The 15,214-nt window shown below is 34.9% G+C and overlaps 2 pseudogenes; both read left to right on the forward strand.

Moving 5' to 3' along the window:
* Positions 1-290: 290 nt before the first annotated feature.
* Positions 291-1,985, forward strand: LOC142170399 (F-box/FBD/LRR-repeat protein At1g13570-like; annotated as a pseudogene).
* A 1,122-nt stretch (positions 1,986-3,107) lies between these two features.
* Positions 3,108-12,503, forward strand: LOC142170400 (F-box/FBD/LRR-repeat protein At1g13570-like; annotated as a pseudogene).
* Positions 12,504-15,214: the final 2,711 nt, after the last annotated feature.

Genomic DNA, 15,214 nt, shown 5'->3' on the forward strand with positions numbered 1-15,214 from the left:
TGGGATTCAGTTGAGATAGATTCTCTGGCATGAAGAAAGGCATGTCGAGGAGTGCATTTTGTGGTAGATCAGATTGAAGTGTAGAGGGAGGTTCCACTGGTTTCTCATTGCATGGACCAGTTGGGGATTCACTGATGATGCTAAGGGTTGAAGGATGTTGTTTAGCCATGCCTGATTGAGGTAGTTGTTCATGGCCAACCTCATACCTTTTGTCACTAACTGGTCAAGGTACTGAGTGTTGTGAAGGATGATGATCGAGTCCTGGCCATTTATCTGGACATTGAACGAGCATGCATGGCCCATCAGGCCCATCTCCATCCATGACACAGGTTGATAATTTTGAGCTTGTGGTGGTTGAACATAGATTATTTGAGGATTTTCTGGTTGAGGGTGTAAAGGTGGAAGGTTTTCCATGGTAACTCTGTGAGTTCTATTGTAGTTTCTAACACACACTTTTTGGTCCGAATATTAGGGGACTCCAATTGACCTTGCAATTTACAACCAGCATGACTCAAGGTATGCAATTCTCTCTTTTACCCCTTCTTTTTAATTTTTTCTTTTTCCTTTTTGGATTTTAAATTTTAAACCCAATACTAATTCAACTTCTTCTATCAGATAGTAAAACAACTGCGGTTGACGTTGAAGGAGACAGAAAAGATAGAATTAGTGATCTACCAAGAAATGTTATAGATGGTATCCTTAACCTCTTGCCGGTTCACGATGCAGCAAGAACTAGTATTTTGTCCCGAAAATGGAGATACATTTGGGCCATGCTTCCAACTCTGGTGCTGGATAAGCACTTCTGCAATAAATTGGCCGTAAAATCTCAATCTGTCTTCAAAGAAACAGTGGACGAGATTCTGTTGCAGCATATTGGAGACATTGTGAAGTTTGATCTTGATGTTTCAGAAGTAAATTTATCTTCATATGCAAATATTGATAGATGTATGCTTTATGTCACCAGAAATGGTGTCAAGATTCTAATCTTTAACAAGTCAACAGAAAGTACTACTTATAAATTGCCTTCTTATATATTTAATTGTACAACCCTAACACATTTGAAACTCTTCAATTGTGTCTTCAAACCACCAACTTCTTTTCTTGGCTTTCAGAAACTTGCTAACCTCTATCTGGAAAACATAACCTTTGTGCCAACCTTGGAGTTTTGTGTTATTAAAGCACCCCTTCTTGTCAGTTTAACCTTGAGGTACTGTCTTGACTCTTGACACTCAACACCTGAACATTATTGCATCACGGTTGAAGTACTTGGTTGTTTATGAGAATCACCATCTAGAGCTAAATTTCTTTACAAACTCCAAAATTTTTACTACACTAGTACTTTTAGGCTGGTTGGACCATATTAAAAAATATGTTGAGAGATCAACTCTGGAAAAGCTTCTTAGGTTGCCTACACTTCAGATAGTTCGATTGGATTTATTTTTCCTTGAGGTAAGAAATTGATATGTTGTTTTACTTGCATATCTTTGGCAAATTTGATCAGACTTACTTGGCTCTACAGCTAATTAGGGGTTCCTCTGATTTGAGCAGACTTGATATTTGAGTAAGAAGGGTAAAAGTTTATGCATATATATATATATATATATATATATATATATATATATATATATATATATATATATATAAACATGAGAAGCTAAACTGACTTGGTATTTATTTGACACCATAATAAGGTCCGTGGTTCCAACAATAATGCCGAAGGAGCTTTGAGTTATCTTGACATGGCAGCCTACTAGGACCGACCACTAAACAATCTTGAATATGTGACCATGTATTGGTTTAAAGGTTCAAACACTGATCTGCTTTTAGTAAAGCTATTATTTGCTCGTGCTTCTTTGGTTAGAATGTCCATTAAGCCGAAGAGAGCCATTGGTTCCAGGGAAGAAAGAGATGTCACCACAGAATTGATGCGTTTCCCCAGAGCATCTCCCAATGCAGAATTATTCTACTTGCCAAATGCGGATTAGGCTTTTAAGCCAGCTGATCTGTGGTTTGAGGCGAGTAAGGCAGATTGATGCTTCATCTTTTCTTGATGTGTTTTGTTAAAGAAAGGAATAAATTGGCAATTTTGTTGAAATTTGGGGGTTCCTTTAAGGCAGAGCTAAATGTGGATTAGATTTTTAATTTCTCATTAGAGGTGTCACTATCTGCAGATTTGTCCATTAATCCCAATTAGGTGAGAGGAAAGAAATGGAGGGAACATAACTCATTCTCCCTTTTTTTCGGTAAAAAGAAACAAAAAGATTCACCCTTAATTCAGGAGAGAGAAGAGTTTTTCATATTTTAATATCATCATATTATTTGTTTTGTAGGAATATAAATGCAAGAAATCATATTTGAACAGTCTCGTGTGTGAAGGGTTAAACTTTAAACAGCTCTAGTTAGTTTCTGGAAAACAAAAGGGTCATTTTTTTTCCATACTTCTGTTCTTTCTTTCTTTCTAATTATTAATCATTTTCTATGGAATAGACTTTCTGCTGAGTATTAGAACTCCAATTACCATTGCAGATTCTAACCTTAAGAATAAGTATGACTCCAGGTATACAATTCTCTCTTTTCCCTTTTTCTCTTTGAGTAATAGCAATGAGATTTCCCAATATCATGCTAAGAATAGCTAAGATTTTCAGAAGAAGATGTCATTCGTTTGATGAGAAATAAAAAGGAACATCGAAAATTCGAGTGGTTGAAGCTGAAACAGCTACTTTCGAAGTAACAGAAAGAAAAGCAAAAGATCATTCAACTTCTTCTAGTAGATAGTAAAAGAGTTGCTTGTTCAAGACGCGACAAGAACTAGCCGTAAGTATTTAAATTTTATTGGATTTAAACCAACAAAATTACTTGGGTGCGGACTTAGTTCCTTTTATGCTGAACTACTTGTGGAATCTAGCATTAGGTGTAGACTTCGGCGAATTGATTCAGATCTCCTACGCTTTAGATTTAATTAAGATTTCCCCCAATTTAGAGACACTTCATATTTGGGTGAGAAACATATGTATACGTTATAGATATACATAGATACACACACCCATAAAAAGCATGATTTGACGTGGTGTTTATTTGACACCATTAGGTAGAAGACACCAGCGACAATGCTGAAGAAATTTGGGAATATTTGGACACACCAGCCTGCTTGGACCGACCACTCAACATGCTCTGAGACTGAGTATGTGACCATGCAATATTTTGATGGTTCAAAAACCGAACTGCTTTTCATAAAGTTATTATTTGCTCGTTCTCCATCTTTGATAAGGATGAGCATTAAGCTTAATAGAGCCTTTGAATCCGAGGAAGAAAGATGCATTTCCCTAGAGCATCTGCAAAGGCAGAGTTGTTCTATTTGCCAGATGTGGATTAGAAGTCAGTTGATAATTAAGCGCTAATCAAAGTCTTTCTTTATTTTTCCTCCATAATTAACATACAATATATATATATATATATATATACAATTTACATACAATTATAATATAACTTTACTACAACTTCGTAAGTATATTGTATGTCATTTGTTTTTCTTTGTCTTCTCCTTCTTCTTCTTTTCTTCTTCGAGTTTCAATCTGAAATTCAGCCAAAATCAAGTCTAATCTTCACCAAATACCCTCAAAATTGAGATATAAACTCCAAACAATATTCTCAATTATTTGCAACAATACTCAATCAAAACAAATAATGGTTTTTGAAAATCCAAACTTGACCACAAATTGCTCACAAACTTGTCTTGTCACAAGTCTTAATGAATCGTCATAATTTTAATACATATTATCTCATAACTTTGACACAAATTGCTCACAAATCCTAACGAATTACCACAAGTTCTGGATAGGCAAAACTTGCTTTGTTGTAGTCATAACTGATCGCCATAACTTTAATAAAAATTGTGTTGTAACTTTAATACAAATTGTTCACGAATTCTAACAAAACGTCACAAGTTTAGGTAGATATGCAAAACTTATCTTGTCAAAAATCCTGATGGAGCATCATCACTTTAGTACAAATTGTATCATAATGTTAATACAAATTGTTCAATACCGGCAGATCGTTATAACCTGTCTGCGTTGTTCAACTAATCTTTCAGCACGACACAAAAAAAAATTTCATCTTTACCACTAATGGATACTTACGTCATGTTGGTTCAATAAGTAGGTTCCAAGACAAAATTTGTTCTTTTTTTCTTTTAATTTTTTTCAACTGTATTATTATTATTACTATACTTGTGCTTTTTTAACTTTTCTACATTAGTTCCTTTGAAAGAAGGAAGGAGGAGGAGAATGGCTGCATGTTTCTGCAGAAGGAGAAATCAAAAGGAGAAAGAAGGAGAAGTTCCGACGATTACTCTAATTTGCACATTTTTAAAAATAGCGCTAAAAGTTAAATAGGTGTCAAGCGAAAAGATATCTTGCGCGAAACTTTCTTTGACATGTCATTTTTAGGCAATGTTTTTTTATTTGGTAATTAAATGATTTTATTTACCAAGTGTAAATATTTACAGCCTAGACAAAACTGAGCTTTCTGCTCTCTTTACTCCCACCGGACATGCAGCTCCAGTTAGGATTTTTCTACCTTTCCTACTCTTCTCCATTTCTTTTTTTTTTCATAGTCCTTCCTAGCCTAGGGAATATGGTAGCTGTAATATGAATTTCCTGAATAATTGATCTGATTATGGCTTTTGCTGGTCTACTCTTCTGCTGGATGTAATTTTATAGAAATTAATATAAATATTTAATCACTCAAAAAAATAGCAGACACATGTATAAATGCATAATACATATTTAGTGTATGATATATGTGTACTGAGTAGGGGATATAAATATATTGGTTGAGCGGCCAAATGTATTAAAGCCCTTAACGTTATTCCATACTAGAATAGGGGTAAGAGGTCGTGCGTGTTTAAATGATTTTTTTTTCAGGACAAGTTTAGGTGGTAACCTATGTATATTTTCTTTCTTTTTTATTTTGTTTGGTAAGATTAAATATTTGAGAATTTTGCTTTATATCTTTTGTTGTTTGGTTGAAGACATATTAAGAGTCCTAATAGAAATCCAACGGAAAAGGAAAGATCATAGGGCTGTTTTGGCTGGTGATGGAACCCCAAATCAAAGGTCCCTAAAACAATAAGACTTCTTCTCCCTCTCCAGCGGCGGTATCCCCCTTCTCATTGCAGTATTCTGACTTTTGTGTAATGACACATTCTATGTTCCGCTTGACCGGTAAGTCTAATGATCCTCCACAGTCCATACTTATCTTTTTACGTGCTCTCCTACTAGAGACGGATCTAGAATTTTTATAACATGGGTGCACCGCTAAATAAAGGAGAAAAAAGAAAATATTAAGTGTGAATTGATATCTGCTCCTAGGTAAATTCAGCATTCAACCAAGTGCACCATTTAGCCTCTTTGGAACAGATTGCCCATCAGATAATATTAAATCAATATTAAAAAATATGCATATAAAAAACCTAGTTTGTTGGAGAGATCATGGATTCACATGCCCCATATGTTGGGCTATAAATCCGCCCCTGCTCCTGCTATGCTGTCTTCGCTGATATTTAGATATTTTCAAGCCTGTTTATAAGTTGATGGTTGATAGTTATAAAGTTGTAGGGAACAAAGTATAATGCTGCAACTGCTTTTCCATGTATTTCTAATGTAGTTTCTAGCACACACTTTTTGCTCTGAATATTAGGGGACTCTAATTGACCTTGCAATTTATAACCAGCATGACACAACGTATACAATTCTCTCTTTTACCCCTTCTTTTCTTTTTTTCTTTTTCCTTTTTGGATTATGAATTTTAAACCCAAGACTAATTCAACTTCTTCTATCAGATAGTAAAAAACCTGTGGTTGACGTTGAAGGGGACAGAGAAGATAGAATTAGTGATCTACCAAGAAATATTATAGATGGTATCCTTAACCTCTTGCCGGTTCGCGATGCAGCAAGAACTAGTATTTTGTCCAGAAAATAGAGATACATTTGGGCCATGCTTCCAACTCTGGTGCTGGATAAGCACTTCTGCAACAAATTGGCCGTAAAATCTCAATCTGTCTTCAAAGAAACTGTTGACGAGATTCTGTTACAGCATATTGGAGACATTGTGATGTTTGTTCTTGATGTTTCAGAAATAAATTTGTCTTCATATGCGCATATTGATAGATGGATGCTCTATGTCACAAGAAACGATGTCAAGGAGCTAACTCTTGACATATCAAATAATACTACTTATAAACTACCTTCTTGTATATTTAATTATCCAACACTGAGACACTTGATGTTAAGTTTGGCAGAAATGTTTGTCCCACATCGGTGGGAAAAGAAGAGTTGGGGGGATTTTCCCCCTATAAAAGAAGGATTAATGTTTAGGATTTATACACACCTCTTATTTTCCTTCTCATCTGTTTAAGGCATTTGTATCTTCTCTCTTTAGTATTATTTCACTTGTATTTTTGGAGTGAAATAAAATATTGGTTGTGTCCGAGGAGTAGGCAAAATTAGCCGAACCTCGTAAATTCTGGTGTTCCCTTTATTGTTGCTTTATTGCCTTATTTATTATTTGGTGGCTGTCATAATTTTTGGTATAGTAGTTGTGACTTATTCACACTATATACATTTGGCTTCCGCAACAATTGGTATCAGAGCCAAGGTACTGTCTAAGTATGCTCTGTGGTTGCAGCATAGTCTGATCTTCCGCATCAGAAAAGATTTATCTTGGTAACTGAGTCAAGGTTCTGTCTGAGTATGCTCTGTAGTTGCAGCTTAGTCTGATCTTCTACATCAGAAAGGAAATAATCTTGATTTGTGTCGTCAGCTATTAAATAATATTTGTGTCAAATATGGGAGACAATAAACAAGAAGAATCTACATCAAGTGTCAACAATACGTCATCATTGGCATCTTCGCTTATGACAAGAGTTGTATCAAATGCGAAATTTGCGGTAGAAATTTTTGACGGGTCCGGGCATTTTGGGATGTGGCAAGGCGAGGTTCTAGATGTCCTTTTTCAACAAGGGCTAGATCTTGCCATTGAAGAAAAGAGACCAGATGTTATTGGAGAAGAAGATTGGAAAATTATCAACCGTGTTGCTTGCGGTACCATTCGATCCTTCCTTGCTAGAGAGCAGAAATATCCATACACAAAAGAAACTTCTGCAAGTAAATTATGGAAAGCACTGGAGGATAAATTTTTGAAGAAAAATAGTCAAAATAAATTGTACATGAAGAAGAGACTGTTTTACTTCACCTATGTTCCTGGTACCACGATGAATGAACATATCACCAGTTTCAATAAGTTGGTCACAGATTTGCAAAATATGGATACAACTTATGATGATGGTGACTTGGCCTTGATGTTGTTGGCGTCAATTCCTGATGAGTACGAGCACCTTGAAACTACTCTACTCCATGGAAATGACGAAATTTCTCTCAGAGAAGTTTGTTCGGCTTTGTACAGCTATGAACAAAGAAAGCGAGAAAAACAGAAGGGCGGAGAAGGAGAAGCACTGTTTGTGAGGGGTCGTCCTCAAAATCAAATGAGGACAAAGAAGGGAAGATCCAAGTCAAGATCCAGACCCAGCAAAGATGAATGTGTCTTTTGTCGAGAAAAAGGGCACTGGAAGAAAGACTGTCCGAAGTTGAAGAATAAGGCCAAACATAACAATGGAAAGGCCATTATGGATTCAAATGTAGCTGATTGTGATGATTCAGACTTCTCATTAGTTACAACAGAGTCATCAACATCATCAGACATATGGTTGATGGACTCGGCTTGTAGCTATCATATGTGTCCCAACAGGGACTGGTTTGTGGAATTTCAAGAAGGAGAATATGGAGTCATCCACACAGCGGATAACAACCCTCTTACCTCATATGGCATTGGTTCAATACGATTAAGGAACCATGATGGAATGATCAGAACATTAACAGATGTTCGATTTGTACCGGATTTGAAGAAGAATCTCATCTCTGTAGGAGCTCTAAAATCAAAAGGGTTCAAAATCATTGCAGAAAATGGAGTGATGAGAGTATGCTCAGGTACACTAGTGGTAATGAAGGCTAATCGGAAGAATAATAATATGTACTGCTATTGTGGCAATACAGTTATTGGGACAGCGACAGTGACATCCAGTGACGACAAAGAAATAGAAGCAACCAGGCTATGGCACATGCGCTTGGGATATGCTGGAGGAAAATCCTTGAAAACTCTATCAGATCAAGGATTGTTAAAGGGAGTCAAGGCTTGCAATTTGGAGTTTTGCGAGCATTATGTTAAAGGAAAACAGACAAGGGTTAAATTTGGTACAGCGATCCATAATACTAAAGGCATTTTGGATTATGTACACTCTGATGTTTGGGGTCCTTCCAAAACACCTTCATTGGGTGGGAAGCACTATTTTGTAACCTTTGTTGATGATTTTTCCCGAAGAGTGTGGGTGTATACAATGAAAAGCAAAGATGAAGTGCTGGGAATTTTTCTCAAATGGAAGACGATGGTGGAGAATCAAACAGGCAGGAGGATCAAGTGTATTCGCACAGACAATGGAGGTGAATACAAAAATGATCATTTCAATAAGGTCTGTGAAAATGATGGCATCGTCCGACACTTCACTGTTAGACATACACCACAATAGAATGGAGTGGCAGAACGTATGAACCGGACCTTGCTGGAGAAGGTACGCTGTATGTTGTCCAATGCTGGCTTGGGCAAAGAATTTTGGGCTGAGGCAATTACATATGCATGTCACCTCATTAATCGTCTACCATCTGCTGCTATTGATGACAAGACACCATTTGAAAAATGGTATGGAAAGCCTGCTGTAGATTATGACTCTTTGCACATGTTTGGCTCAACTGCATATTATCATGTGACAGAGTCAAAATTGGATCCAAGGGCAAAGAAGGCTATTTTTATGGGAATTACTTCTGGAGTCAAAGAATATCGCTTATGGTATCCTATGACAAAAAAAAGTAATATTCAGCAGGGATGTTACCTTTGATGAATCTACTATGGTAAATAAGGTAACAGAAGATACCAAACTAAATGAAGGTGCTTCTAAGCAGGTGGAGTTTGAGGGAAAATTTATTTTTCCTACACAAGAAGCAGAGAAGAAAACAAATGAAGATTACCCTCTGGAAGGAGAGCCAGTAGAGGAAATTCCAACTCAGGAACCTCAACAACAACTTGAATCAATAGCAACCAGCAGGCCAAAAAGAACAATAACGAAGCCTGTTCGTCTCATAGAAACGGTTGCTTGTGCAACCTCAATTGTAGCTGATGATGTTCCTACCACTTATAAAGACGCAGTCCAAAGTTCAGAAGAAGATAAGTGGAGGATTGCCATGAATGATGAAATACAGTCCCTTCATCAGAATCATACATGGAGATTGGCCAATCTCCCGAAGGGAAAGAAAGCAATTGGGTGCAAATGGGTATTTGCAAAGAAGGAAGGATTTCCTAACCAAGTAGATGTTCGCTACAAAGCAAGATTGGTGGCCAAAGGATATGCTCAAAAGGAGGGAATTGATTACAATGAAGTGTTTTCTCCAGTTGTAAAACATTCCTCCATTAGAATTATGTTGGCTTTGGTAGCACAATTGGATTTGGAACTAGTTCAGATGGATGTAAAAACTGCATTTTTACATGGAAACTTGGAGGAGGAAATCTACATGACTCAGCCAGAAGGATTCAAAGTTGCTGGAAAAGAAAATATGATATGCAAACTTGAAAAATCGTTGTACGGATTGAAACAATCTACTAGACAATGGTACAAGCGATTTGACGAGTTTATGTTGCGGCAAGGGTACAAGAGAAGCAAATACGATCATTGTGTGTATTCGCGCAAGCTTAAAGATTGTTCCTTTGTATATCTTCTCCTATATGTTGATGATATGTTGATAGCTTCCAAGAATTCGGAAGAAATTGATAAATTGAAGATTCAACTGAAGAAAGAGTTCGAGATGAAGGATTCGGGTGAGGCAAAGAAAATTCTTGGCATGGAGATAATAAGAGATAGACGTTCAAAGAAACTCTGTTTATCTCAGAAAGAATATTTGAAGAGAGTACTTCAACGTTTTGGCATAGATGACAAGACTAAGCCAGTTAGTACTCCACTTGCTTCCCATTTTAAGCTAAGTACTACTATGTCGCCAATGGATGAAGTTGAACAAGAGTATATGTCAAAGGTACCATACGCAAATGTTGTTGGTAGCTTGATGTATGCAATGGTTTGCACAAGGCCTGACATTTCACAAGTTGTTGGAGTTATTAGCAGATATATGCACAATCCAGGGAAGGAGCATTGGCAAGCTGTGAAGTGGATTCTACGGTATATTCATAATACTGTAGATGTCGGGTTAGTTTTTGAGCAGGAAGACAATCAGTCTGTAGTTGGATATTGTGATATAGATTTTGCGGGTGATCTGGACAAACGAAGATTAACTACTGGTTATGTGTTTACTTTTGCAAAGGCACCAGTTAGTTGGAAGTCTACTTTGCAGTCAACAGTTGCTTTGTCTACAACAGAGGCAGAGTACATGGCTATTGCAGAGGCTATGAAGGAGGCAATTTGGCTTCAAGGATTGCTAAAGGAGCTTGGTGTTGAACAAAAAGGTATCACAATTTTTTGTGATAGTCAAAGTGCTATTCAATTAGCGAAGAACCAAGTTTATCATGCAAGGACGAAGCATATTGATATTCGGTATCATTTCGTACGAGAAATCATAGAAGAAGGAGGAGTCACTGTGAAGAAAATTCATACTACGGAGAATCCTGTTGATATGCTGACAAAGGTAGTGACTGCGGTCAAGTTTCAACATTGTTTGGATTTGATCAACATTGTTGAAAACTGAAGATTGAAGATGTAGACACAATCAAAATTTGTTATTGAGAGAAAATTGAAGATGTAGAATTTTGCCAAGGTGGAGATTTGTTAAGTTTGGCAGAAATGTTTGTCCCACATCAGTGGGAAAAGAAGAGTTGGGGGGATTTTCCCCCTATAAAAGAAGGCTTAATGTTTAGGATTTATACACACCTCTCATTTGCCTTCTCATCTGTTTAAGGCATTTGTATCTTCTCTCTTTAGTATTATTTCACTTGTATTTTTGGAGTGGAATAAAATATTAGTTGTGTCCGAGGAGTAGGCAAAATTAGCCGAACCTCGTAAATTCTGGTGTTCCCTTTATTGTTGCTTTATTGTCTTATTTATTATTTGGTGGTTGTCATAATTTTTGGTATAGTAGTTATGACTTATTCACACTATATACATTTGGCTTCCGCAACACTTGAAACTCTTCAATTGTGTCTTCAAGCCACCAACTTCTTTTCTTGGCTTTCTGAATCTTGTAACACTTCATCTAGAAAAAATAACCTTTGTGCCAACCTCAGAGTTTTGTGTTATTAAGGTCCCCCTTCTTGTCAGTTTGACCTTTAAGTACTGTCTTGACACTCAATACCTGAACATGGTTTCACCACAGTTGGAGTCCTTGGTTGTCCGTGGGAGTCACCATCTAGAGCTATATTGCTTTACAAACTGCAAAAATTTGAGTAAACTAGTACATTTAGGTAGGTTGGTCGATAATAAAAAATATGTTGAGAGATCAACTTTGGAAAAGCTTCTTAGGTTGCCTACATTTCAGATACTTCAATTGGATTTATTTTTCGTTGAGGTAAGAATTGATTGTTTTACTTGCATATTTTGTAGGGATATTATTCATGTGATTCTAATTATTGTATTTGCTCCAAAGATTTTGAGTGCAGACACGGTTCCTAACACGCTTCCTGTTGTGCTCCGCTGCGTGTGGTTTATATCATTAAGTATAGACTTTGGCAAATTGGATCACACTTCCTTCGCGCTTGCTCTAATTAGGGGTTCCTCTAATTTGAGCAAGCTTGAGATTTGGGTAAGAAGGGTACACATGGCTATGTGTATATATATATAAACATGAGAAGCTAAACTGACTTAGTATTTATTTGATATTTAGATCCGTGGTTCCAGCAATAATGCCGAAGGAGCTTTGAGTTATCTTGACATGGCAGCCTGCTTTGATCGACCCCTCAACAATCTTGAATATGTGACCATGCATTGGTTTAAAGGTTCAAAAACTGAACTGCTTTTAGTAAGGCTATTATTTGCTCGTGCTCCATCTTTGGTAAGGATGTCAATTAAGCCGAAGAGAGCCATTGGTGCGAGGGAAGAAAGAGATGTCGCCACAACAGAATTGATGCGTTTCCCAGAGCATCTCCCAAAGCAGAATTGCTCGTGCTTCATCTTTTCTTGATGTGTTTTGTTAAAGAAAGGAATAAATTGGCAATTTTGTTGAAATTTGTGGGGTTCCTTTAAGGCAGAGCTAAATGTGGATTAGATTTTTAATTTCTCATTAGAGGTGTCACTATCTGCAGATTTGTCCATTAGTCCCAATTAGGTGATCATTAATTACTGATAATGTTAATCGTTTTATCAACACCTTCCCAAATGTTGTTGTTTCATGTTTCATTAATCTGCCCTGGACCTAGAAAGTAACTTGAATGAGTGAAATATCTGACTTCTAATATGTATATAAGGAGTGTATATATTTGCAAACCTTATGAGATCTAAGCAGTTAGATATATAATAGGGAAATTTTCGTTCCTATACTATTATCAAATATGTTCATAGTATGAAAATTATCGGCCATATTAATAGTTTTTCCACAAAAAATAGACAATTCATTAAATAAGGAATCATTGTAGCTGTAGGCTTCCTTATTTAGTCACGCTAAAATTGGGGAAGTAAATATTCTTCCAGATATTTCATTAAACTAGTTTTAGTGTACGCGCGTGTATACTACGTCAATCAATAAAAGATATATACGAAAGAAGTTTTTTGAAAAATATAAGTTGACGTCTAAACAATACAATTTTTTATTTAAATGATGAAAAAAATGTTATCACATTGACACGATTGCTAAGTTTAATATCTTTTGAACATGATGACCAATTTAGTCAAATTAATTGTATAGATTAACATGGTGTATAAAAGTTTTTCTAGTTATCCTGTAAGGAATCGATAAACGACTTTCAGCTTAATCCTAATTATGAAGAAATAACTTGTATTGTAAATATATATGCTCCTAATTTGTCAAAATTTTAAAACAAATGGTGTAGGTAGAAAAAGGAAGTTGAACATACTTCACTTTTCCAAGTATTACGAAAGTGATTGGTAAAATTAGAAACGTGCTCTTTTTCTTCTTTTTCTTTTTTATTTTGGATTCTTATCTTAGACAAGAGGGTTTGCTCTGATGGTAAGCAACCCCCACTTCCAACCGACAGGTTGTGAGTTCGAGTCTCCCCAAGAGCAAGGTGAGAAGTTCTTGGAGGGAAGGATGTCGGGGGTCTATTTGGAAACAGTCTCTCTACCTTAGGGTAGGGGTAAGGTCTATTCTTATCTTAGCTATATCTTTGTTATTTATAGATCGTTCAACATGGTGATTGATTTTGTAATTTGTAACTTTAAGTGCATAAAAATCTTATTTGTCATCCACCATTTATCAAAATTATAGATAAATTAAGTGGACCTTTTTTCGTGTAGAAAGTTTGCCCGGATTTTTTTTGGTTAAAGTCTAAACCTCTTTTTTACCACCTTTATCAATCCTAGATGGAATCTACTAATAGGTGGCCTTGAAATTTTAAGAGTTCCTATAATTTTTTTTCAATATTATAGGAGAACAAAATGACAAAGTTATCGTTATCTGAAAGTTTCAATTATATTTATCGAAAATTAAAGATGTTAATTGTAGCCACAAGTTTACATGAGATGCTCATTGCTTAATTTGTTTTTTTTATTAGATATAAATGTTCGTCATATAAGAAAATAATTTATATAAGCCATTTTAATTGATGTTTTTAAAGTTTTATATAATATAATTTCCCAAATACTTCAAATAAGAAAATATTAAATATGCATAAAATTTGTTGATTTTAAAATCTTAAATATTAAATAAATATCTAAATGATAATTTTTTGTCTCGATTAGTATACGTAGGTTAGTTTCTTCTTGCAGCAACCACCTTATTCTTTTAATTATTAATTTCAAGCAAAGAGTAAAAGAAGATAACTAAAAGAAAACAATGTATAGATCAGCTTAGAAGATTCTAAACTATAAGGGTTGTTCGTTGTGGATTAATTAATATTTTGTAAATAATATAGTGATTACCATAAGTTACTTCAAGTAATCACCTCCTCTAAAATGATGATTGGTTATAAGCTCCCAACGCATATTATAAGTTAAATGGGAAATATAAATTTATGCAACTTTATATTTGATCAGGTACATATGACTAAAAGTATGATTTGTATATATGTAAGCAGAAGCGAAAATCTTGCTTAAATTGTTACTTGGCAAAAATTATTCAAAAAGAAAAAGAAGATTGAAATTCCTAAATATTTAGGAGTTTATAGGTCAAATAAGGAAAGGTTTTGATTGCAAAAAGTTTAGTTACAGCTTGTTTGGATGGTTGTTAGCCATTATATTGTATTGTATTGTTATCTTAAAATAACGTTTGTTTTGATTGTTTAGTTAAAATTTATTGTATTGTATTGTTAAATTCATTGTTCCAGAACAATAAAATGTTCCACTTTTTGAAACAACCGATTTAATGTGGTGGAATTGTTTTCTATTTTTCTTTTTAATTATGCCCTTATTTAATACTTCATAATTCTATTTTATTCTTTACTTTTTCTTTTAACTACAAATCTCCAATCTATAACCTACTTTGTCTTCCTCTCATTTTTTCCAAAACTGTTTCTGCCGTTCTTTGACAACCCCACGGTCAGAGGTAACAAGAATAGGTTCTGTCATTTTTTACCTAATTTGTCTTCGTTCGTTTCCACCGTCATTATTATTATTATTATTATTATTATTATTATTATTATTATTATTATTATTATTATCTAATAATATTATTATTAGATATTGTTATTTTTAATATTATTATTATTATCTAATTATGCATGGAGTGTACTTTTTATTGTTTTTAATATTATTTAATTATTCCATTGATTTTGTTAGAATTTGCATGAATTTAATTACTTAATCTATTTGTAAGACATTATTGGTGATAAATTAATAGAAATGAGTTTTCTTAAATTATCATAATTCTTGATAAACTTAATATTTAAAATAATTGAGGGTATTTTAGTAAACTTATCAGTTACACTACGTACGATACAG

This window comes from Nicotiana tabacum, chromosome 16 (genome assembly GCF_000715075.1).
Source record: "Nicotiana tabacum cultivar K326 chromosome 16, ASM71507v2, whole genome shotgun sequence".
Lineage (NCBI taxonomy): Eukaryota > Viridiplantae > Streptophyta > Magnoliopsida > Solanales > Solanaceae > Nicotiana > Nicotiana tabacum.